This window comes from Anolis sagrei, chromosome 3 (genome assembly GCF_037176765.1).
Source record: "Anolis sagrei isolate rAnoSag1 chromosome 3, rAnoSag1.mat, whole genome shotgun sequence".
NCBI classification, from domain to species: Eukaryota; Metazoa; Chordata; class Lepidosauria; order Squamata; family Dactyloidae; genus Anolis; species Anolis sagrei.
The window spans coordinates 230,394,510-230,419,765 of record NC_090023.1 but is presented as its reverse complement, the minus strand read 5'-3'; the positions used below and the strand labels follow the sequence as shown (position 1 = coordinate 230,419,765).

The following is a 25,256-nucleotide window of genomic DNA, read 5'->3' as shown; positions in this document are numbered from 1 at the left end:
AACACTTAAAAACAATACAAGAATTAAAATGAAAAACAATTTAACAAATATAAACTTATTAGCATTTCATTGGGAAGTGTGGGCCTGCTTTTTGCTGATGAGATAGGATTTTTGTTTTTGTTGTGTTCTTTCAACTCATTTCAGACCCTGAGCAAGGGCTGGGTAAATGACCTTGGAGGGCTATATCCAGCCCCCGGGCCTTAGTTTCAGGATCCCTGCTCTAAATAATACAAACATATGTTAAAATGGAAAAAAATCCAAGAAGTCTCAATTTGTCTCACCTACAAATTTAGTGGCATATCCTTAACTGCCTTCAAGTCAACTTTGACTTATAGCAATCCTATCAATGATTAACCTCTTCAAGTTATCCTGTCTTTAACAGACTTTCTGAGATCTTGTAGACTCTGGTTTTTGGCTCCATGGTTGATTATATCCATCTGGACTATGGTCTTGCTTTTTTCCTACTGTCATGACTTTGGTTAATGTGGATTAAGACTGTGTTAAGGTGGTCTTCACTAACATTAACCAAAATTGGCTCCATGTGTTGTTTAGGTACCATGGAACTGATTCAGTTTTATTTCGGGATTAATAGTCAGTACAGATTATTATTACAGATGTGTCCTCAGACAGAGGGTCAGATTTGCTTCCTGGTGGACCCCCACAGTGGTGCTCAGGTGCAGATCCTTTTTCAAACATGGGCAGGATTGCCGGCAGTTTCTCAGCCATGAATGCAGAGACAGAAAATTGAAATGAAGACATTTTCCCCTAGTAGTCTGTTTTTTTCTCAATGGAAAAAAGAAAAAAAGCTTTCAACTGGAGTCAAGGCATTTCCTTCTTTATATGTGATCAGTGTTCATGTCCACAAATAAACTGAATAAACCATGAAGAAGCTTTGTTCCATCAGGAGTCTGCTCATATATGCTATCACCACAGTTGGAATTTCTCAGACACTGAGAGGTAATTAGATCCATCTGGCTCCACTGTAAAGTTAAGATTCTGAAATCCTAAAGCTCTGATTACCCTAACCATACTGTGTAAATGCAAATATATTTATCATTCAGCATTTGCATTTCTCCAATTTTTGTGGTGCAGTTGTCAGACTAAAAATGCATACATGAGAACATGAACAAACTTTCATGTATTTTTTTTTAAAAAAACAGATGCAGAGGTTAATGTGAATGCTGAAAAACATGAAGTTTGGAAAACTGTCTGTTACAATTATTCATGCAGGACAGCTGCTGTGAAGATAACAATCTCAGATATAGGTTCACTGATAAAAAGAGAGACCAAGTAAAAAAAATGATATAATATTAGGAGTGATGATTAATATAACTGTTAAAATCAAATTATCACAAAAATGTGATTACAGAGAGGCAGTTACATTGATGCTGCAAATTCCCATGAAGGGCATGTAGTGGGCATGTAGGAACGCTTTCTGAAGTTTCAGTTAAATATACATACAGTGGGTCCATAGTACCCACTAGGATTTGGTTCCAGGACACTGCCTACCTCACTTCCTTGGATCCCAAAATTGTGGGTGCTCAAGTCCTATTATATATAATGAAATAGTAAAATTGTATTCCTTTTGTTAAAGCTTTGCTTTTTAAAATCCTTTTTTGGGTAGGGCATTTTCAAATCGGGGATGGTTGAATCTTGGATAAAGAGGACTGACTTTACTTAAAAGTAAATGTAAGAACTATTTAATTGATTCTGTGAGACCTTTGAAATATTTTGTCACTTATTCTAGATAAATCAAGCAGCCCCAATGGTATTCTGAAAAATGTTTCAAATTTATAAATTGATCATTTCTGAGCACCTGACCATTCATCCCCTCTGTCCATGAGAATGATTGTGAAGGAGTAATTTTGACCCTTCTAGGATGCTTTAACTAGAAAATGATCCCAAAGTCATTTGCTAAAAGTCTATTACAGATAGAAAACACTGGATACATTCAAAGTGCTTTAATTTTTTAAAAAAAACATTGCACACATCCAGACATAGAAGGTCATGGGTTAAATATGAAAGGGTAATCTTTTCCATTGCTTCCGGTTCCGGTGATGGCGGGCGGCAGCGACAACGCTGAGCTGCGCTAGCCATCTGCACAGAATCCCAAGGAATCCTTGGAAACCCCCCCCCCCCCGAACCATCAAAAACCATCAAAACTGGGGGAGGTGAGATCGACACCAAAGGGTGTTGAGGTCCAAAACCTGAAGAACCAAGGGCCGAGGGACGAGAGAGGCAGGAGGCGGAGGAAGGGAGCGCCGCGTCTGGAACTGGCCTCCCTAAGGGAGATACCTACCAGCGTTGCTGGCCTTCTGGTGAGCTGACTGTCTGGGCATCTCCTGTCGGTGATCCCGCCGCCGCTTGGGCCTGGGACCGCTGCGGGAGCTCTGTTTGACCCGGCGTGGGATCTGGCGTGGTTGCTGTCCCGGCCGCCATCTTCCCTGCCGCCGGGCCTTGCGCGCTTGTTGCTGCCGCGGTCAAGGAAAGACTGCATACGGCCCGGAGGAGGGGCTCACCAGCGCTGCTGCAAGCCCCCTGGCAAGCCTCCTGACTGGCCGACGGTCCCGCCGCCGCCTGGGCCGAGGACCATTGTGTGGGTTCCATCTGGCCCGGCGTGAGCTCCGTCGCGGCCGCCATCTTGCCCGCCCCAGGTCCTAGCGCCCCAGGTCCTAGCGCCCCAGGTCCTAGCGCCGCCGCGCTCTTGGCGAAAGCGAAAGCCTCGCACTTGGCGGAAAGCCTCGGCGCTGGAGGGCCTCTTGAGCTCAGGGAGGACCCGACCGGACGCCCTGCCACTCCACAGCTGTCGGATCACCACCAGGCTCGGCTGCCGCGGCTGCAATTACCGCGGCCGACACCATCATCAGGCCGCTGCCAGCGCTGGCGCCCGGAGAAGATCGCTGCCTCCTGTCCGGAAGGGATCGTTGCCTTGCAGCGGCCCTGCCACTGGGAGGTACTGGGCCGGCCAGACCATCGCCAGGCCGCCGCTGGACCGCAGCCACCAGGCCGCCACGGTAGCTAGGCCGCTACTGCATCCATCAGGCCGCTGCGGAGTGGTGGCCTCCTCTGCCGCCAGGTCGTTGCCGCCGCCGCCCGACGAGACTACTACCATCCTGTGGGACCGGCTGAACGATTCGCCGGTCTGCCGCCTTTGCCGTGGCTGGGGGGCCATCGCCGTTTTTCCATCTCATGATCCAGCCCCCTCTTCCATCAGGCGGCTGTGGTCTCACGGCCCCTCTCCGGCCTAAACTCCACCAGGGCAAAGCAACGAGCTGGGGAGACCCTTGTGCTGACCGTCTTTGTGTGGACCTTGTGTGGACCTCGTGCAGCCCTTTTATGTAGATTCTTGTGTAGACCTTTAAGCCTGTGTAGATCTCTAAGTTGGCTTCCTTGCTGGTATTTACTGAGCAAATGTGATTGACCATCTGTGCTGCCCCACCCCCGAGTTATCAACTCCGGAAGCCTATCCGCTGGTTTACCAACCGTCTGGAGTCTTATCGGGGTCATAGCAATATTTAGTTAACTACCATCATTATCACCCATAAGGGGTAACTGTATAATATCAACTAGCACTTTCCTGGTAGTCATTGTTGTCATCTGTCATCATTGTAATAAGAACGATTTAGAGCATCTAGGCGCCTGCCATCTGCTGCTAGATTGCACCAGCACTTTCGCCCCTCCCCTGTCCCTCTGTGCCGCACTTTATATCGATAAGTAGAGCACTTTAGACCCAGCACTTTAGATCTAGCACTTTATTAATGTGCCTTGAATATGTGTTGCTGCTAACTAATTTACGATCATCCGCGCTCACCGACGGACTACTCCTGAAATCTATGCACTTTAAGAACTGGTCTATTGAAGCAGTCGGAATATCGACTACCACCCGTATTGCTGCTACCCATGTGGTCCCCTGCCCCCCTTTGGGTACTGTTTATGTTGCTCTGGTGTAGCGGAGGGGGCAGGAAAGGAGGTAGTCCGGAGCCTGGGATTGAGAGTGTGGTAGGGAGGGGGGTGGAGAGGGAGGGGGGATGCTGGCAAGAACCAATAAACTTAACAACAAGCATAGAAGAAAGCACTCTTATGGCTCAGAACTGCGGCATGGAGGGGGGGAGGTGTTCCACTAGCCGAGGGGCCCCCATAGAGGTCGTGGTGGGAAGGAGGAGATGCGGGAGAAGGAGACCTCGAATTCGGCTTGATTCGGACCGCTTTTCCAAATTAACTATTCCCAATAGGTCTCCTAAGGTAATTTGGTGTAACCAGGTGAGCGGGCCCTCTGGCTTGAAGGTGGTGTTGTTGAACGCCAGGTCTGTCAACGGGAAAACAACTTGGATCCAGGACTTAATCCTGGAGGAGCGGGCAGATCTGGCGTGCATCACGGAGACCTGGTTGGATGAAGCGGGGGGCGTAAATCTCTCCCAGCTTTGTCCTCCAGGTTTCTCCGTGCAACACCAACCGAGAGCCGGAGGACGGGGAGGCGGGGTCGCAGTGGTCTATAGAGATACCATCCATCTAACCAGGTGCCCCATCCCGCAGACCACAAATTTTGAATGCGTCCACCTGAGGGTGGGTGACCGGGACAGAATAGGGATTCTGCTAGTGTACCGTCCACCTCGCTGCACTACAGTCTCCCTACCTGAGCTAGCGGGGGTGGTCTCGAGCCTGGCGGTGGAGTCCCAACGGCTTCTTGTGCTGGGGGACTTCAACATCCACGCCGAGGCAACCCTCACAGGTGCGGCTCAGGACTTCATGTCCGCCATGGCAACCATGGGGCTGTCCCAACAAATAACTGGCCCCACCCACTGTGCTGGACACACATTGGACTTGGTTTTCTGCCAGGGATGGGAGCAGGGTGGCGGTGTGGAGGAGTTGTCCATCGCTCCGTTGCCGTGGACCGACCACTTCCTGATTAGATTTAGGCTCACTGCTCCCCCTAACCTCCGCAAGGGTGGAGGACCCATTAAGATGGTCCGCCCCAGGAGGCTAATGGATCCGAACGGATTCCTGACGGCTCTTGGGGAGTTTCCCGCCACCGCGGTAGGCGACAATGTCGAGGCCTTGGTCGCTCTCTGGAATGGGGAGATGACCAGGGCTATTGACATGATCGCTCCGGAACGTCCCCTCTCAAGTAACCGAGCTAAACCAGCCCCTTGGTTCACTGAGGAGCTGGCAGCGATGAAGCGAAGGAAGAGGGTTCTAGAGAGCGTGTGGCGATCGGACCCAAGCGAGTCAAACCGAGCACGGTTTGTGTCCTTTTTGAGGACATATGCCGCGGCAATAAAAGCCGCAAAGAAAACTTTCTTTGCGGCCACTATTGCGTCTGCAAAGAACCGTCCGGCGGAGTTGTTCCGGGTTGTTAGAGGCCTTTTAACTCCCCCTACTGGTGGGAGCCCTGACAACTCGGCAACGCGCTGTGAAGCATTTGCTCGGTTCTTTGCAGACAAAGTCGCTTTGATCCGTTCCGGGCTGGACGCCACATTAGATGCAGTCTCCGTGGATGTGACACAAGCACCTGCTTGTCAGATTTTGTTGGATTCTTTTCAGTTTGTGAAACCCGAGGATGTGGACAAGGTACTTGGAGGAATGAGACCCACCACGTCCATCCTAGACCCCTGCCCATCCTGGCTTCTTAAGGAGGCCAGAGGGGGATTGGCCGAGTGGGTAACGGTGGTGGTTAACGCCTCCCTCCGGGAAGGCAAGATTCCAGCGAGCCTAAAACAGGCTGTTATAAAGCCGCTGTTGAAGAAACCATCACTTGACCCCACTAAATTGGACAACTTTCGGCCTGTTTCCAATCTTCCCTTCTTGGGCAAAGTCATGGAAAGCGTGGTGGCCTCACAACTCCAGGTATTCTTGAGAGACACGGATTATCTGGATCCGGCACAGTCTGGTTTCAGACCGGGACATGGTACCGAGACGGTCTTGGTCGCCTTAGTGGATGATCTGCGCCGGGAGCTAGACAGGGGGAGTGTGTCCCTGTTGATGCTCCTGGACCTCTCAGCGGCCTTCGATACCGTCGACCACGGTATTCTTCTGGGGCGCCTTGCAGAGATGGGCCTCGGGGGCACTGCTCTGCAGTGGCTCCGGTCATTTCTGGAGGGTCGTACTCAGAAGGTGTTACTGGGGGATTCCTGTTCAACGCCGCAGCCGTTGACCTGTGGCGTTCCTCAGGGTTCCATCTTGTCCCCCTTGTTGTTTAACATCTACATGAAGCCGCTGGGTGAGATCATCCGGAGTTTCGGGGTGCGGTGTCACCTGTACGCAGATGACGTCCAACTCTGTCACTCCTTCCCACCTGCTACTAAGGAGGCCGTCGAAGTCCTGAACCGGTGCCTGGCCGCTGTAATGGTCTGGATGAGGGCGAACAAACTGAAATTAAATCCAGACAAGACAGAGGTACTCCTGGTCAGTCGCAAGGCCGAACAGGGTATAGGGTTACAGCCTGTGCTGGACGGGGTCGCACTCCCCTTGAAGGCGCAGGTTCGCAGCTTGGGTGTGACCCTGGACTCATCACTGAGCCTGGAGCCCCAGGTTTCAGCGGTGACCAGGGGAGCATTTGCACAGCTTCGGCTCGTGCGCCAGCTGCGCCCGTATCTTGGGAAGTCTGACTTGGCCACGGTGGTACACGCTTTGGTCACATCCCGCCTTGACTACTGCAACGCTCTCTACGTGGGGCTGCCCTTGAAGACGGTCCGGAAGCTCCAGCTAGTCCAGCGCGCGGCAGCCATGTTGCTAACGGGAGCTGGACGCAGAGAGCATACAACGCCCCTGCTGTCCCAGCTCCACTGGCTGCCGATCTGCTACCGGGCCCAATTTAAGGTGCTGGTGTTATCCTACAAAGCCCTAAACGGTTCCGGCCCAAAATACCTTGCAGACCGCATCTCGGCCTACGAGCCCACGAGGGCCTTGAGATCATCCGGGGAGGCCCTTCTCTCGGTCCCGCCTGCCTCACAGGCACGCCTGGTGGGGACGAGGGAGCGGGCCTTCTCGGTGGTGGCCCCCCGGCTGTGGAACACCCTCCCTGCTGAAGTTAGACAGGCGCCCTCCTTGATGGCCTTTCGTAGGGGCCTGAAAACATGGCTCTTCGAGCAGGCCTTCAATTGAGTGTATTGAATGACAATGGATTGAACTAGGACTACGAATTTTGGCTATGACCCCAGCACTTGACGAAGCGGATTTTTAGTATAAGTATATGTTATGTTGTATTTGTCTGGTTTGTATCGTCACGGCTCACTGTACACTGTCTTTCTTTTTGTTGTTGTTCACCGCCCCGAGTCGCCCTCGGGCTGAGAGGGGCGGTCAATAAATGCAAGAAATAAATAAATAAATAAATAAATAAATAAAATAAATCTACATTATAGAAGTAATGCAGTTTGGCACCACATTGATTGCCATGGTTCCGTGCTATAGAAGCATGGGTGTTGTTAGTCACCAGTAGACATGTGCATGATTCAGAGGGGTCAGTTTCCAGCTTGTTTGGCTTGATCAGATGACCGTAATGACAAGGGATTAGCCATCACATTTTTCATCAATTATGGGAGCATGTGGCAGCTGATCACGGTTGCTCCTTGACTATTCAGTGTTTTATGCAAGCTATGTCTGTTTCCTTAAATCTGTTGCTGAAACCCAGGCTCCATTGAAGGGAAAGAAGGAAATGTTACCAGGAAGGATGCTTCCTTAACCCAGTTGCTGGACTCCAGGATCCCTTGAAGAGAAAAAGGAAAGGGTCCCGGAAATTGAAAGGAGAGCCTCTTAAGTTCCCCATTCCCGTCAGTGGGCCGGATCTGGCCGTATTTTTTGGCTGCAGACTGAAAATGGCTATTTGGCTACCTGCCTATTTTGAGGAGGCAAGCGAAAATAAATATGGGGGTCTACTGGAATCTAGCCAGCAGAAACGTATCGAGGTTCAGCTGAAACACACAAGACTAGTCACCAGCACTATTTAGCAGAGGAAGCTTAATACCTTGTAAAACTACAACTCTTATTATTTCATAGCATTGAGCTATGGCAGTTAAACTGTTGTCAAAATGCATTAATTCTGCAATGTAGATGCACTCTAAGAAATGTTTTCCCACAATTATTTCCAGCTATGTTCACCTTCTGCTTTTTAGTCTTCCGCCAGTGTTGTTTGGATATCACACAATAATTGCCCACACAAATTCTTGAGTGTCACTGAAAATGTATTCACGTGTATGTAAAACACACATGCACAATATAGGAAAACTTAAATTGTTATATCCATTGTTATCAACATTGTTAAGCTGCTGTTACGTATAATGATTTGCTGGTTTTCTCACATATACTCATACTATTGCTATGTGTTTATTTTCAAGGACGATCATGTGTATAAAAAGAAGAGTGGAGTTTAAGGTGAATGAACACCTGTGATTAAAATACACTATGATATGTTAATAGTTTTGAATACATCAGATACTTTCATAAAATCCTTTTAAACTCAGATGGCAGATAACATGGCAAACTATTTCTTGTTTTATATCTTAAACCACTGGGCTTAAAGAGAAGCTTTTAAGGACACCAGAAGCCAAGGGAGTATGCATTCATTTCAGAAACTATTTATTCTTGAAGAATTCCTTGGGGTTCCTTGGTCTACTTTCTAAATTTGCCAGTATAAGTTACTTTGTCGATTTGCAGTCTGCACTAGGGACATATACTCGTACTAAAAATAGATCATAATAGCCTATGGAACTACTGTAGAAAAGCTACTACAATATAAAATGTGCCATCAGAAATTATCCTTTAAGACCATGCGTTTGCTGGGTGGAAATGGGGGGGGGGGGGGGGGGAAGCAGGTAATCTAATGAGATAATAGTGTTGCTTCTGCTTTATGTTATTTACAGGTATCTACTTGTCTTCTTGCTTATCCAGCTCCATTCTCTTCCTACAATATATTTTAATGCTAGAATGAAAAATACATTTTAATCAGTTCCTACTGAGCAGAACAGCATCTCTCTGCTTTGCTGAATTTCTATGTATTTTTCAGATTTTATCTGGCAACACACCTTTTCTCAACTAACTTCCCCCTTTACTGTCTCTGTTAACATGTTTTGTTGTTTAAGTTTTGCACATGCATTATTTCAGTCTATGGAATACTATGGTGTATAATTAAAGTTAACAAACAAACACACAAACAAAATAAAACTGCAGTACATTTTCATAATACAGTTTTTGTACAATGCTCTTTATTGTCTGCCACATAAATGACTGGCAGAGCCGAGATGATTTGTTTCCCTTGAGTTCTTGCATATAAACAATAACAAACACAAAGCAATTCAGAGTAAAAAGGAAATCTGAAAAATTAGCAGGTCTTGAACCTGGTGGTTGAGATCAGAAAATTTTGAACAAAGATATCAAAACTGCATACTATATTCACTTTGTATCTTCGTTTCCTTCTTCCTTGAACAATGCTAGCAAAGAAAATTTCAGTTCCTGAAATAGGGCCAGTCATTTGCAGAGAAAGAAAGGATAACAGTTGAATCCTTTTACATTCTTGTATGTTATGCTTCCATTCCATAATATATATGGGAAATGCCCCACTAATTACCATATCTGTTAGTTTTAAGTAGTGCATAAAGGTAAATTATTGGCCTTCTAAGAAAACTAACACGAAAGCTATACATTAAACATGAAAGCACTATAATTAAATGACTTATGTTATGCATCAAGATCCAGTTAATTGACTACATCCACCAATCACACCAACAGATTCTTACTGACCACCTGACTATAACCTTGGGGCTATTATCACAAATGAGCACTTCTTATGGTCTCACGCCCCATGCCTCCAAGCACCACTCCAATTCACTCTGGGGCACTCATCCCCACAGAGCAGGGGTATCAAGAATTTGGCCAGGCTAAGAGTGAGGCTTCAGTTTAGTATATATCAATTTCTTGTTAATACCATTCCTCTGATTTATTTATTTGTTGTGTCAGGACAACCAGTCAAATTATATTACATTTCTAACAGAACAAAGCAGACAAAATACAAAATTTGTGAGTTTGGTAGTTGATTAAATGTCCTTTGACCAGTATCTGGCCACTTGGAATGCTTCTGGTGTTGCTGCAAGAAGGTCCTCCATTGTGCATGTGGCAGGGCTCAGGTTGCATTGCAGCAGGTGGTCAGTGGTTTGCTCCTCTCCACAATCGCATTTCAAGGATACCACTTCGTAGCCCCATTTCTGAAGGTTGGCTCTGCATCTCGTGGTGCCAGAGCACAGTCTGTTTAGCGCCTTCCAAGTCGCCCAGTCCTCTGTGTGCCCAGGGGGGAGTCTCTCATTTGGTATCAACCATTGGTTGAGGTTCTGGGTTTGAGCCTGCCACTTTTGGACTCTCGCTTGCTGAGGTGTTCAAAAGTGGCAGGCTCAAACCCAGAACCTCAACCAATGGCTGATACCAAATGAGAGAGACTCATTCATTCATCTATTCCTCTGATAGATGGATAGCATTAGGTACAACTGCTTTCCTGCCAAGCCAAACATTTTTGCACTTTTTTAGTAGACTTACAAATATTTTTTAAGTAATGAAGCTCTACAATTAAAGACAAAAAATGTACTTAATGATTCTGCTGTATCTTTCTTCCACCCCTTTCCCTTTTGAAAATATGTGTCATTAGACAGCCCCTGAGTGGCATAGCAACTGAGGTCATTACTCCATTTCTAGCCATCAGATCTGTAGATATGACTGGGTAAGTGCCTATCAGCAAAGTCTTGACTTTTCATCTAATATTCTTCTTGGTGTCTTTTCAAGTTATTTGTTTCCAAAAGCTCAGCAACCCTACAAGCAATAATACTTTTTGTACTTTAAGCCACTGTTTATGATCAAATTGATAATGGAAGGGACTATAGATGTCCATTTACAACAGAGTAATAACAACAGCCAGCACAGCCCTATGACTTGGCTGAATACTAATAGCTGCTTTAAAGGCACCAACCTGACTTTACCCTTGGGGCCATGATCAGAAATGAGGCCATTTCAGAAAGCAGCAGTGGCTTGTGACACATGGGGAAAGCTGTTATACCCCATTTCATCTCTTAATACATTTGGCACATTTCAGCATACTCATGCAAATGGAATAGAAGGTGCAGAAAATCTAAAGTGGCTTTTGTTCTTAATGAGGAGCCAAAATAACTGGCTTGCCTGTTTACGAGAATAAATATCAAATGTAATGGCTAAAAATTCACTGTCTTAACACGGCACATTTATAGTATTTATCATGCAGCAGGCTGTACCCTCTGCAACCCATTTGCTTTAAATCCCCTCTAGACTTTGCAGTACAACACATTCACAATGCTCATACATAAATCTTTACCAGTGGCACAGAATTCCAATAGGTAAGCCTTCCCCTCCAGAATTTCAAGATGTCACCATCGTGAAAAGTTGGTAAACATGCAGGTTAGCTCAGGCTCTGCATTTTTATTTAATAGCAAGAGTGAATAACGCAGGCAGCTAGGAGAATTTTTCTTTGATCCCTTGCTGGAGGGCTTTAGCATTATCCTTTCAGCCACAGCACCTAGATCAAACATTCAGCTCCATAACACAAGAGGCCAAGTTCCCTGTAAATCAGTTTTAGAATATGTCACACCTTTCCACAAAGTATCTTATATGCTTGAAGCAGCAAAGTTTCCCCATAAGCAGTGCATTTGTCAAGGAGGAAGAAATGCAGATGATAATAGAAATCCTCGTATGGAGTTTTTACCAGAAAAGAAAGTCCATGGGTCAGATCTGATAACTAAAAACAAAATCATTATTGAGTCCCAGTACAATGTATTCCAGGAGAGAGGGCTGAGAAGTTGCCTTTTAGGGTGGGAGAATGTAAGGGAAGAACCTGACCATAGGGGAATGTGACTCTTTCCCCCCCAAAAAGCTTGAGCTGTTAGTGTTTAAGACAAGATATTATTATGTATATCTGGATGATGTATTGTCAAAGGCTTTCATGGCCGGAATCACTGGATTGTTATGAGTTTTCTGGGTAGTATGGCCATGTTCCAGAAATATTCTCTTCTGACGTTTTGCCTGCATCTATGGCAGGCATCCTCAGAGGTTGTGAGGTCTGTTGGAAACTAGGAAAATTGAGTTTATGTATCTGTGGAATGTCCAGGGTGGGAGAAAAAAAACTCTTGCCTGTTCGAGGTAGGCATGAATGTTTCAACTGGCCACCTTGATTAGCATTTAATGGCCCAGCAGTTTCAAAGTCTGGGTTCTTATTGCCTGGGGGAATCCTTTGTTGGGAGGAGATTAGCTGGCCTTGATTGTTTCTTGTCTGAAATTCCCATGTCTTTCAGTGTGGTTCTTTATTTACTGTTGTGATTTCAGAGGTTTTTTTAACACTGGTAGCCAGTTTTGGGTCTGGATGGTTTGATTTCTAAGGAATAAGGAACTAAAATTGCACTTTCAATACTATAAGGCAGATTGATACTATTTTTGCATACTTGCATTGGGAAGCCAAGTTATTTTCCCCATCCATTATTATTGAAACATCCTTAAATATGAAGCCTTTTCCAACCAGAATATGTACTTGAAAACCACCTCCACATGTTCAATGCATCCTACTCTCAAATATGTGCACATGTGCTAGATAGTAAGCAGACTTTATTGCACTATGTAACATATTTTTGTTTCTGGCTTATAAATGTCATTTCCTAATTGGTTCTATCATTTAAAAATGTGGAAAAGGTTTATTAAACTGCAAAAAAACCTTTATTTTTGTGGGACATCCTCATAGAGGCTCAACCAATTCAACACAGTTTGTAACAGCCACAAAAATGAGGTTTCTGGAGTATAACAACTACTTTCAAACTTAGTACTGCACCATTAAACAGGAAAAAACACTTTCAAACTAGGAACAGAACATTTATTGCAGGGAGGACATAATGACAATGCGGTTGTCCCCCCGATTAACAATTTTGTCTTTTGCAGATTTGATTATTCACAGAATCTTTTGGAATCTTTGGGTCCTCCAGTGTGACTTTATAGTCAACTTCCTCCAGTCATGCTGGAGGACCTAGCAAAGCTCTTTTAATTTTAAGCAAGAACAACTTTCTTGGAAACTCTAGGGCCTCCAATGCAATTTCATGGTCAGCTTCAAGCAGACATTCACCACCAAATAATGTAGGAAGATCTAGAAACTCCTCCAGGGATTTTTTTCAGGTTAAAAAAATAAACAGCAATTTCTTTATTCATGTTTTGTTTTGTTTTTACTTTTATGGGAGTTTTGTGCCCCTGACCCCAGCAAATGTGGAAGAGTTGAATGTAGCTGTCTTTATATTTCTCAGTCTTTGTCATTCAGAGCACTTCTAATTGATAATTCCTGAGAAGATTTGACTACTGAGGAGTCTCAGTCCAGTTTTGCCAGAGGGTGATCTTGGGAGGGGGCCCAAGTTTCTGTCCAGAGATCATGCTGAGAGACATAGCTGCTTAGAAAAATAGATCTCAGGGAAGATATCACAGAATACCAAGAGAAAAAGACATTCTTCTGTACGCAACAAATGTATAGAATGGAGTAAATTTTGATTGTTATTGTCTTGGCTAGAAGCCTAGAAGTGTGAATTTTACACTTTGGGTTGGAAATTATTAGTCAAAATAATGATTGACAGCCTATTAGTCAGGTTATAAGAATTGTGGCTGAGAAAAAAGAAAAGGTATTAAAAGTCAGACTTTTCAAATACCACAGCAATCCTTTTTTTTAAAAAAAAAAATTGTGAACAAGATTTGGCATTAGGCCTTTTATGCATATGACAACCAGCTGAATGGATCTGACAGACTTCAATCAGAGAGCTTTTTCATTAGTTTCCAGCATAAGCTGCATGTCATGCCTCTGCCATAGACAAAATATCACTCTCTCCTGAGATAGCTGATGCTTGAAATTCTGAAAGACAACTTCATCAGTATGTTCTCTGGACAGTTTTGCATTCAAAGACTAGAAACATCCTCTGAAAAGAAGCATAACAGACTGATACAGACTTACAAATTCAGGAATTTCTTGGGCCTCCAACTTTAAATTGAATTCTTGAGCTTTAAAATATGTATATATTGTTCATCGGTCCCAGACATCATGTGTGAAGTGTAACTATTCTATTTGTGAAATGAATCTTTGTGTGGGAGATTGATGAGTTCTGCATAGAGGTGAGCTGAAGGTGAGAGCAGAAAATCATTTGTTCCTCTTGTTGTAGTCAGAATGGCCCACTCCTCATAAACACAAGTATTCTTCATCAGAAAGTATGCGGATATTTTGATTTTATTTCAGAAATGCAATTTGTTTCTTTCCCTCTTTTCTTTTCTCCATGGCTAGCCTTGTCTGCTAGAAAACTGTTACCGGCATGCAAATGTAAAAGCAGCTGCTGAATATTAAATTGTCTCTAGATGATGAGTGCCAGGGGCTTAGCCACCAAGTACCCGAAGAGCAAATCCCTCTTCCTTTTGTTAGGCTTTCACTCTTCCATTTCTTTTTTGTAAAAATCCCTATTTAAATATCACCCACTGGGGTTTAAAGCCCAAGCCCCAAAAATAATTTATTCAGTGAATTAATCTTTCTACATTGTATACCAGCTGTTAATATCAAGGGAGACTTGAAAAGTTTGATACTTAACTGTTTGGTACTTAACTTTCCATTATTCTACATTTGACTGAATCCAATTCTCATAAGTTGAAGATCAATATATTTATTGTTCAAAATGTTTTTTTAAGAAAATATTTTAGGCACATGAAATTTAAGTGGAGATATTTTCTAAAAAAAAGAAAAACAGATGATATATTGGTTTAAATGACTCTGTAGATCAATGTTCAAATCCACACTTAGATATGGCTGATGTTGCAAAAGTCACACTCAGCTTCAGAAGAAGGCAAAGGCAAACCTACTTCTGAACAACACTTGCCAAAAAAAAAAAAAACCCTGTGATAGCTTCACCTTGGGATCACTATAAGCTGGAAACAATTTGAGGCTATACAACAATATTCCAATATGTGGATTTAAAAAAAATGACACATTTTGAAAAAAAAACATATTTTTCACCTCAACAAAGTTCTTTTCTGCTGCCTCATAAGAATATGATGCTTTGGAGAGGTTTGAATAAAGATTTGCAGATGAACTATGTGACTATTGTCTCCGCATCATCCCAGACTTATCACTATCAGGTGACACATTGGCCATAATAACTTTAAATACTTTAAATACATGTTTCAGCTGTGATGTTGCATTGGCAAGACTAAACAAATAGATGGATGGACTACTAGTACCAATGCAATGATAATCTAAATTATTTACATTTACATTTTCTTGCAGTTTAAAAAAATCACAGATCAATGTTAAAATACGCTATGTTTATCTTGGGCATTATTCAGTATCTTGACTGATTGTTAAACTCCACCATAGTATTTCCCTGATTCAAAAGAAAGGAAGGAATCCACGTTTGGCAAGTTGTTAAGTTATATGATCTTTTAAAGATTAAGCTCATTTAGAGAATAGTCAAGTTTGAGGAAACGAATCAACTAGGCACATTGAAATCTTGGCAGTACAAATTTCTATGTGACAAATTTTCCTTATTGTTGGTTGGAAGACTAACAAAAAAAATCTATCTTTCTGCTTTCAAATCAATGTAAGATTTTTATATGGAAAGTCAATTGAAAATGCTTAATGATTCACAACTAATGAAGAAACTGTATGGCATAGATAAGTAAAATTGTAGTAGATAATCTCCAAAATTAGATATGGAGTTAGTAGAATTGCCCAATTTTTTTTCAAAGAAACTCTGAGGCAATACCCCAAAAATAACTGGAGAAGAAATGTAGGTCAACAAAACATATTGAACACAGAATAAAGACTTGTGTGTTCACTTCTTAAAATTTATACAAATATGTTAATTGGACATCAGAAAACAAAATCAAAACAAATGTATAAGAAAGCAATTCTAAAAAAAAGTCCTTAGTCAGCAAAGCACTTAATCACCACAATCACAGTCATATCATTTGAAAGGACTGCAAAGGCCATCTAGTTCAAACCACTGCAATACAGTAACATGCACTAAGGGTGCATCTACGTGGGCCATATAACCCAGATTGAATGAAACTACAAAACCACGGTTTTGCCACTTTAGGTTACACTGAAAATGCGTACTCTTCTTACAATATGCTGGTATTGTACTGATAAATCCGTTTTCTGTTCTAGTTATTAGGGCTGTGCATAAGTCAGATCTAATTCATTAGATCCATGCATATGATGCAATATCCAACATGTAGGCATGGCCCATGCCAAAAATTTAAGAATTGAAACTTTTACCTGGTATTTTTTCATAAGTTACATAAACATTGTAACTGACAATGGTGCAGTTTTAATTCACAAAGCAACCAAGTACTACCGGGAGGAGAAGCCAAGCATGTTGTCATGCCTCTCAGCCAATCAGAAGGAGTGGGGAGAGGATACAAGCACCAGAGAGTTTGTGAGATAAGCTGCTTGCTTCTTTTTTGGGACGAGTGTGCACCTTTTGCTTTTCATCTTTCTTTTTTTTTTCCAGCATTTTGAGGGTATCTTCTAGGAACTGCTATTTTGTGTGAGTTAGTTGCCATAACACACACAACGTTGTCTGGGGCAGGCACAATCATTTTTTTGTTCATTTTGAAGGTATCACTATCTTCTAGGGCTACTGCCAGCCAGGTATGTAGCCATGGGGGGGAGGGGCTTGAGGGGCTTCAGCCCCCCCCCCCCCAAATTCTCATGGTGGTTCGCGAAAAGGCCTTACTGGTGCATTATTTAAACTGTTATGTTTATTCATATCATGATCTGATCACCATAATCAATATATACCATATGCATGGGGGTATTGGGGTAATGATACAAAAGGTTTGCTAGGCTAGACCCTCTTTCACTCAGACTCAGCCCCCCCCCCGAAACTCAGCCCCCCCTGAAACCCCCCTGAAAAAATTTTAGCCCCCCCCCCCCCCCCCGGGCCTGCTGCCAGCCTATTTTGTGTGTGTTGGCTGCCACAACCCACACAAGAAGTTGATTGAGGCAGGCACAATCCTTTTCTGGTTCATTTCCTAAAAATCTGTGGATGACCCAAATGTTCTGAAACTTGATGGGCTTGCTTGAAGTGGAAAATATGCTTTTTCTTCCAAGTGTGGCCCCTGCCCTACCCCACCCCACCCTATTTCAGCCAGTCATAGCAGCTAAACAAAATAGTTTTTTGGACAAAATTTAAAATTTACCCAAAAATCACAAGATATGCTAATCTTTCTGAAACTTTGGGGGGGGGGGGATTGATGCTCTGGTTATGTTACATAATTGTAGAGAAATTCAAAGACATTGCTCAATAATCAAAAATCATACAAGTGAAACATTCTGAAACTTGGAGGGGTAACAGTGGTAAATACCATTGTAGCAAGTTTCACCCCAATAGCTCTGAAAATGAGAGAAAGGAGCCCCAGAAGCCCCCCCCCCAACAATTACTTAATGAAATAGTAATGAAAAAAGTGTTACTCTCATTACAGTAATGAAACGGACGCTTACAATATTTTAGAAACACTTTACAAAATTAAAAAAACAAACCCCAAAATCACAAGATGTGCTAATCTTTCTGAAACTTTGGGGGGGGGGGTGATGCTATGGTTATGTTATGTAATTGTGGAGAAATCCAGACATACACCTTGTACTTTGTTTTTTTAAAACTTTTTTGTAAAAACCTTAAAAATTCCTCAAAAATCAGACAAGTGAAACGTTCTGAAACCTGGAGGGGTAACAGTGGTAAATACGTTCTACCGTTGTAGCAAGTTTCACCCCAATAGCTCTAAAAATGAAAGTGAAAGCCCCAGAACCCCCCCCCCCCTCCAACAATTACTTAATGAAATAGTAATAAAAATTGTTACTTTCATTATAGTAATGAAAAGGACATTTACAATATTTTAGAAACACTTTAGAAATAACTCATCAGCACCCACTAATTTTATGAGTTTTCAAACATTTTTTGATCACATAGGTGTACCAGTTATATACTGTTTTAGAATATCAAACATTTCTGAAATTATTTTGTTTTCCATGGAGATTGTTTCTGTTTTAGTTTCAGTTTTATTTCAAACTAAGTTTTAAAAGTAATTTCTTTGGTTTATCAACATCCTAGTTTTCTTTCTAGGATGCTACATTCTACCACATTGTTTTGTATCCTAATGACTAACTGTTGAAATTGTTAGTATCTCCAAGTTGACATCTTCAGTATTATCTTTCAGGTTTTTTCTTTGGTGTAAGTTTTAAGTTTGGTAGCCTTAAGTGCTATTCATTCAAAAGTCAGTTTGTAGGTCAATAAAATTCAACATTTTTTTTACTTTCTAGATTTTCATTTTACGCCCTTCAATCTTCTGTAGTTCACTTAGTGGTCCAGGGGTATTTGCAAGTTTTAAAATCCTTTTTTAAAAGTTTATTTTGGATCATATGTAATCTTTGGCTGCATAATCACTGTTCTGTTGCATTACAGCCTGGAAGCATTTCTTTCCAGATGGTATACATTCTCTTTTGGTGACCTCAGGCTGATTGATTTGCTCTGTAACAGCATTCCATTATTAATATATTTTCTTCTGCTTTCCATTTTTTTCAGTATGGTTGGCCTTTCAGTATCTTCACAGCTTCATCTTGCCCTGGTTGCCTAGCAATACCTAATATCACCACAACCAGCACCACTATTACCAGTAAATATTCAAGAATTTACCATGAAAATTAAAATCAGCATGTATAATGAAGACTTGAATCAATGTTGACATATGCAAATTCATGTGAGCAAGTATATCATTTCACAGCATTCCATAAACAATTTCAGTCTTTCAAACAACTTGCCATTTTTTTAAATACTTTGCATGATTTATCTTACTTCAGTGGATACCTTTATAGAAAAAAACCTTCATTGACATAATCACTAGAAAAGTAATGATTTTTATTTCTATTTTACAAAACCATTCCTGAAATAATATGAATTTACTAACAACAAGGCAGTTTTTGTTCTTTTAAACTGAGTTAATACATATTTAAATAGCTCCTTGAAACATGTATTATTCAGCCAAGATCTTAGAAAAGTCACCAAAATGGTATTTCCTCCTGCAGTGCAATACTTATATAGAATATATAGCCTACTAAAAATGTAATAGCCATATGCAAAACAGGCCTATTCTAAGTAGTAATTTGTTTTCATTTTAATGAGTGTATTTTTAAACCTTACCTACAGCAATTAGGTAATACCTTCAATGTTATCATTCCGTTTTTGTAGCATGTTATCCATACTGAAAGTCAATGGTGTAAACATCAAAGCACTTATTTTAATGTATATTATGCATTTTCAAGAGCGATTAATTTCAGTTCCCAAGAAACAGAAAAATATGAATGTACTCTTTACACAGAGAGTGTACATGGACGATTAACGGTGGGGAAACAGGAATCTAGCCTCCAAAGATTACTTGAGAAAGGAATGCAATTAATGCTTCCCCTTTAATGATGCTGATACAGATCATTATTTCCAAACACTGTCAACAATTTTGACTTTAAAATGATTAGAGCAGGAGTGGGGAACCATTTTATGTTGGAAGGTCACTTTTAGTTGTATTCAAATAAGATTACATTCAAAATACTTCAATTAAATATACTTTATATATTTTTATATATTTTTAAAAAAATCTAACTACGATGTACTTGATAATTTTTTAAAAAATGAAAACTATTTCATAATTCTAAAGTTCAATAATGACTTTCTTGTGTCTGCTGTTTGTTGGAAAGCATTTGAATATTTGGCTGCAGCATGGAGGTCCAGTTTCAGTTGATTCTCGATATGGGTATCAGTCATTGCGACCTTAAGGGTGTGTTGATTTGGGTTAGGTAGGAGACTGCAGATTTGCATCAAGAAATGGTTGAAAAGCAAAAAAAGTATTATTTGGGCATGTTGCCAAAGGCATGGCATTCTACTGCATCTTTCCATATTTCATTTAGGTTGTTCTGAGAATCAAACAATGACTTTAAAACGTAGTCTACTGAGAACTCAATAAATGCAATCTGAAGTTCGTTGTTTACCTCAAAGATATGAACTAGTTAAGCTCCTCCTTGAAAGAGGTAGCTGTTTGTACTTTGATATGTTATTAGGGTCTAAGCGTCCTACAATACAGTGATGCAGAAATGCATTGTACAACATTTCACGCCTCTTTCTCTATACTGAAAATATTTGTGGCCCTTAACGAATATTATAATGCTGATGAGCATTGAATTTCTGTAATGTTGTTGTTATAGCATTACAAAACAAACTAATAATTTTATTTCTGTTAAACAAAATAATGTTACAATTTCCAACCCTCATATAAAAACCTGCTTTTTCCTTCAGCATTATTTGGGTCTTCTTTCATATGATGGGCTGCTAAGCTTACAGATTAAAAATAAATACTGTTGAGCTGTGCAACTATCCACAAATTCAACTTCAAATGAAAAACAGTACACCATTGTCAAAAACTCTTGCCAATTAGCTTCATAAGGTAGGAGTGCCATTACAGGGGGGAGAATGGAGTTCAGACTAAATCATTAGCATAGTATCCATTAATTAACTGTTATGGCTTATTAATGTTCCAATTGAGCCCCTGGTGGTGCAGTGGGTTAAACCCCTGTGCTGGCAGGACTGAAGACCGACAGGTCGCAGGTTCGAATCCGGGGAGAAGTGGATGAGCTCCCTCTGTCAGCTCCAACTCTCCATGCGGGGACATGAGAGAAGCCTCCCACAAGGATGATAAAAAAAATCAAATCATCTGGGCGTCCCCTGGGCAACGTCCTTGCAGACGGCCAATTCTCTCACACCAGAAGTGACTTGTAGTTTCTCAAGTCACTCCTGACACGACAAAAAAAAATGTTCCAATTGTGCCAGTCAAAACTGGGAGGATTATTTCATTGAAATTTATTTTGTTCTTTGATACTTTAAATATTTTCATTTTAAAAATAAAATATAAATATAAATGACAAACAAAAAAGGATTTGTTCTATTTGGATTTAGATTCAGCCAAAAGGATGCATTTAAGGATCTAGAAGACTACATGTTCCTCGCTCCTTGACTAGGGTAATGGTGAGCAAAGTAAAGTCCCTTTCATCCATCCGCTGATCCCGATGAAGATTGTTTTTTTACCATTATACTGATGCGTACTGTCCAAGTGATGGCTGACTGGATGTTCAGTGCGAAAAGTGGTCAAGCATCCACAAGCTACATGTTGTCTGACAGTCAAGAACTGATGACCTGAAACATAGAATTTCTGTACAAAACAAGTTGCTTTCCTGATATGAAAGGGTCTGGTGACCACTGAACAAAGCTGCCTTCAATGAAGATATCTGCTGATTTCACTTTTGCTTTGATTATTCACAGATTAGGGCCCCCTGGTGGCACAGTGGGTTAAATTGCTGAGCTGCTGAACTTGCTGACCAAAAGGTTGGCGGTTCGAATCTGGGGAGTGGGGTGAGTTCCCATTTCTGCCAATCTAGCAGTTCAAAAACATGTTAAATGAGATCAATTAAGCCATATGACCTTGAAGGTGTCGTCATACAATGCTGGCTCTTCAGCTTAGAAATGGGGATGAGCACCACCACTCCGAGTAGGTCATGACTAGACCTAATGTAAGGGGAAACCTTTATCTTTACCTATTCACAGATTTGATTAATATGTTCTTTCTAGGAATCTCTAAGTACTCCACTGCAACTCTAATATTATCTTCCAGCAAAAGTCAACTATACAGTTCTGCTGGGGACTTTGAGTTTCTTATAGAAAGCACTTCTCTAGGCCAGAATTATTCTATTGGAAGTTGACCATAAAGTCATGGTGGAAGATCTAGTTATTTTTAGACAGATGTATTCTCAGGTAAAAGGAAAAAAATGTTTTTAAAATGTTATGATTTTTTCACTTTTCCAGCAGTCTTGCACCCTAAATCCAGCAAATGTGGAGGGATGATTGTTCTTTGCATATTCCTCCAGTTCCATATAAAATTATATTTCCCTCATATGCTCTTTCAACCCATAGGATGAACAATGCAAATCTGATGTGATTTTTTTGTGTGAAGAGCAAAGCAATACTACAAACATGCTGATGCAAAAATTACTGACCTTAAAATGGAATCCATTCCATTATTAAGAATGACAGGCTCATGTTTTAATGGCTGTAGGTTAACACTCAATAAATAAATGTAAGATTAAACATTATTATCCTCATACACTCTCTAAACTTGTCTCCATATAATTGGCACCATAGACAATCCAAATGCCTGCCCAAGCTGCATGGTCACTTCCTACTGAGAGAGAGAGCTAATGTGATGATTAGCATCTTTTATTTTCAGTTTCTTCTGCAGATTGCTATATAGTTCTTGCTGAATGATTCTCACAGATATAAAGTTAAATATTTAGTAGATGTGATCCAGGAAAATTAATTTTCTCTTTAGACTCTCACATTATGGACCCTGGTAATATAATAAATATATTTTTAGAAACTATAATATGTAAATTGCTTTAGCCTGACTGAAGAAAACAAAGTGTTCCCAGTGGAGAGCTTCTGACTAGTATAATTAGAAATTAGTTGGCATATCACATATCTTTGTGGCTATATATAAACCTCCCCTGAATAATTCAAATAATAAATTCTGCCCCAGTGGAAAATGGAGCTCATTTCTCTGAATTTGTTAAATGTTTTCATTTCCAGAGACATGTGCTTAGGGATATTACTAATAAATTTTAAACCTTGCAATAATCTCTACAGGTATTATTTATGTAAATCCTTACACCACAGGGTGAACTGAAATTTCTGATATTCAGTCACTCTGTATATTGGTCTGCTTTTCTGTCCATTCCATGCTCTTTCAAATTTTATGTTCAGATTGAGCAATCCTTCTCTGAAATGAAAATGTACATTGTACGGCTTTGAAGACATAATGCTGGATGTAGCATGGCAAGAGCTGTGGGTTTTAATATTCTACTTGCATGAATCATTGAAGCAAGAAGAAAAAACCATTTGTCAATATTCTGTGATTAAAATAAAAGCTACCCTTTAGAAAATGTACTTAATTTTAATTTTTAATTTTTTTATATTTTGAATCAGTTGGAATTTCTGAACTTGGTACAAAGGTAGCCCAATGCAAAGCACATTGTAGAAGTCCTTGATGTTACCAGCAAGTGCACTAACATCTTCAGTTCCTCCAAATCTAGGAAGCAGCACAGCTAGCAGATCAGCTGAAGCTGATAGTTGCATCTATCTGGGCTGACATTTGGAGAGATGGATCCACGAGCACTCCAAAGCTGTGGACACAGTCTTTTAGGAGGAGTGTAACCCCATGCAGAACTGGTTGACACACCTCCACCTCCAGATTAGGACCCTTGATGGCAAGCACCTCTGCTTTGTCTGGATTCCATTTCAATTTGTTTGCCCTGATCCAGTCCATTATCTCCTCCAGGCATTCATTCAGAGGAGACATACTATCCTTAGCTGTACCTTTTTTGGAAGGCACGGAGAAATATATTTGGGTGTCATCAGCATACTGATAACACCTTGCCCCATGCCTACAGATGATCTCTCCCAGCAGCTTCAAGTAAATATTAAAAAGTGTTGGGGATAGAAAGGCACCTTGTGGGACACCACAAGACCTCCTGGAGTTGGAGGGCAACTGCCTTCTCAATCACCTTGCCCAAAAAAGAGAGGTTGGCAACTGGCCTGTAATTATTAAGGTCTAGGGGATCCAGGGATGGCTTTTTCATCAGTGGTCTAACTACTACTTCTTTTAAACAGGGTGGAAATTCCCCTCCTTGGGAGATGCATTAATAATTTGTTGTATATGAGATCGAATTGCATTTCCTCCCTGGATGATCAGCCAAGATGGACAAGGATCAAGTTAACAGATTGTCCTCCTTACCATCCCCAGCAGCAAAAGTCTAGGACACTCCAATTTTTCTGTGAGCTCAGACAGGGAGTCAGTCTGTTAGGCAGTGGGGTATACGGTGCACTAACAGAATCCCCAGTCTAGTCCTGGTTTTCAGACTCAGGTACACACACTCAATGTGAGTCAGCTTCCTCATAGGTACTCTGGTCAAGTTAAGATAGTTTTTATAGATGACAGCTAACCTCCCCCCACCCCTGGCCCACTTTCCCTCTCCTGCTCACTGACACAGTACCCAACTCTCCAAGTTCCTTAGGCTGGTAGGGTGACTGGAAGGTGAGATAGGTATTAAGCACCTTTCTCTCCTTCCTCTATAGAGACATGTAACACTTTCATCGCCATATCCACCTCTGCCCTGTATTGTCTCTTCGGGTTCTTTATACATTGAATTAAAAACAAACAATAAATGGCAAGAGAGACATCCAAAAATAAAAAGACAAATTATGAGACAACCGTTAATTAATGCAAACAAATGCAAAATTAATGCAACAACAGTTAACACAGAGTTGTGAAGAGTCATGCTCAGTATGCTGATCCAGCTGACTATAGGCAGAAATTCTTATAGTCCAGAAGGCAGGCAAAGCAGTAATGCTTGATACAGAAGCTCTTGCCTTCTGGATTGTCTTTACAACTGAGCAGAGAAGGCTCTCAAGGAGTCCATTGACTTGCCCCTAATCACTGTTGTCCTCAGGTAGGAGCTGCACCATCTGTAGGGAGCCACACCCAGCATGCAAACAAGGCTGGCCTCAGGTAGAATTTCTTATAGTCCAGAAGGTAGACAAAGCAGGAGCACTCCATGTAGAAGCTCCTACCTTCTGAAGTCTTCCCAGAAGCCAAGATGACTAAACTGAAACTGTCATATTTTGAACATATCATGAGAAGACATGACTGAGTAGAAAAAAGGTCAATAATGCTTTGTGAAGAAAAATATGAAAAGAAGAATCCTGCATTCCACATTGATAGATTCAATCAAGGGCCATGAGCAACACTGTGAATGATAGGTGAACTGGAGATCTCTCATTCATGCAGCTGCCATAAGTGGAAACTGACTTCATGGCAAGTGGAATTTTTTTTTATAAATACAGAGTTAAACTTCACTATTTCCACACTCTTGTATCCCAAGCAACCTGTTACAGCAAAATTCAAATATAGCAAATACAACTGAATAAAAAAGAAATGAGAGAAAGAAAAATGCAAGGTTAGCTGCGTGTTCTCCTCCTATCTAACCACTTGGAGGGTGAATTGGTTGTGCAGGGAACAGATGGAGGACACTTAGACAAACAGTCAATAAGATTTAATAACTTAAAAAATCTTTAACCCCTTTCTCCTCCTGGGTC

General features: G+C 41.5%; 1 protein-coding gene across 2 annotated transcripts in view; it reads right to left on the bottom strand.

Moving 5' to 3' along the window:
* Positions 1-25,256, bottom strand: part of CLSTN2 (calsyntenin 2) — a 416,131-nt gene that overhangs the window by 42,973 nt on the left and 347,902 nt on the right. The gene's annotated exons all lie outside the window — the stretch shown is intronic.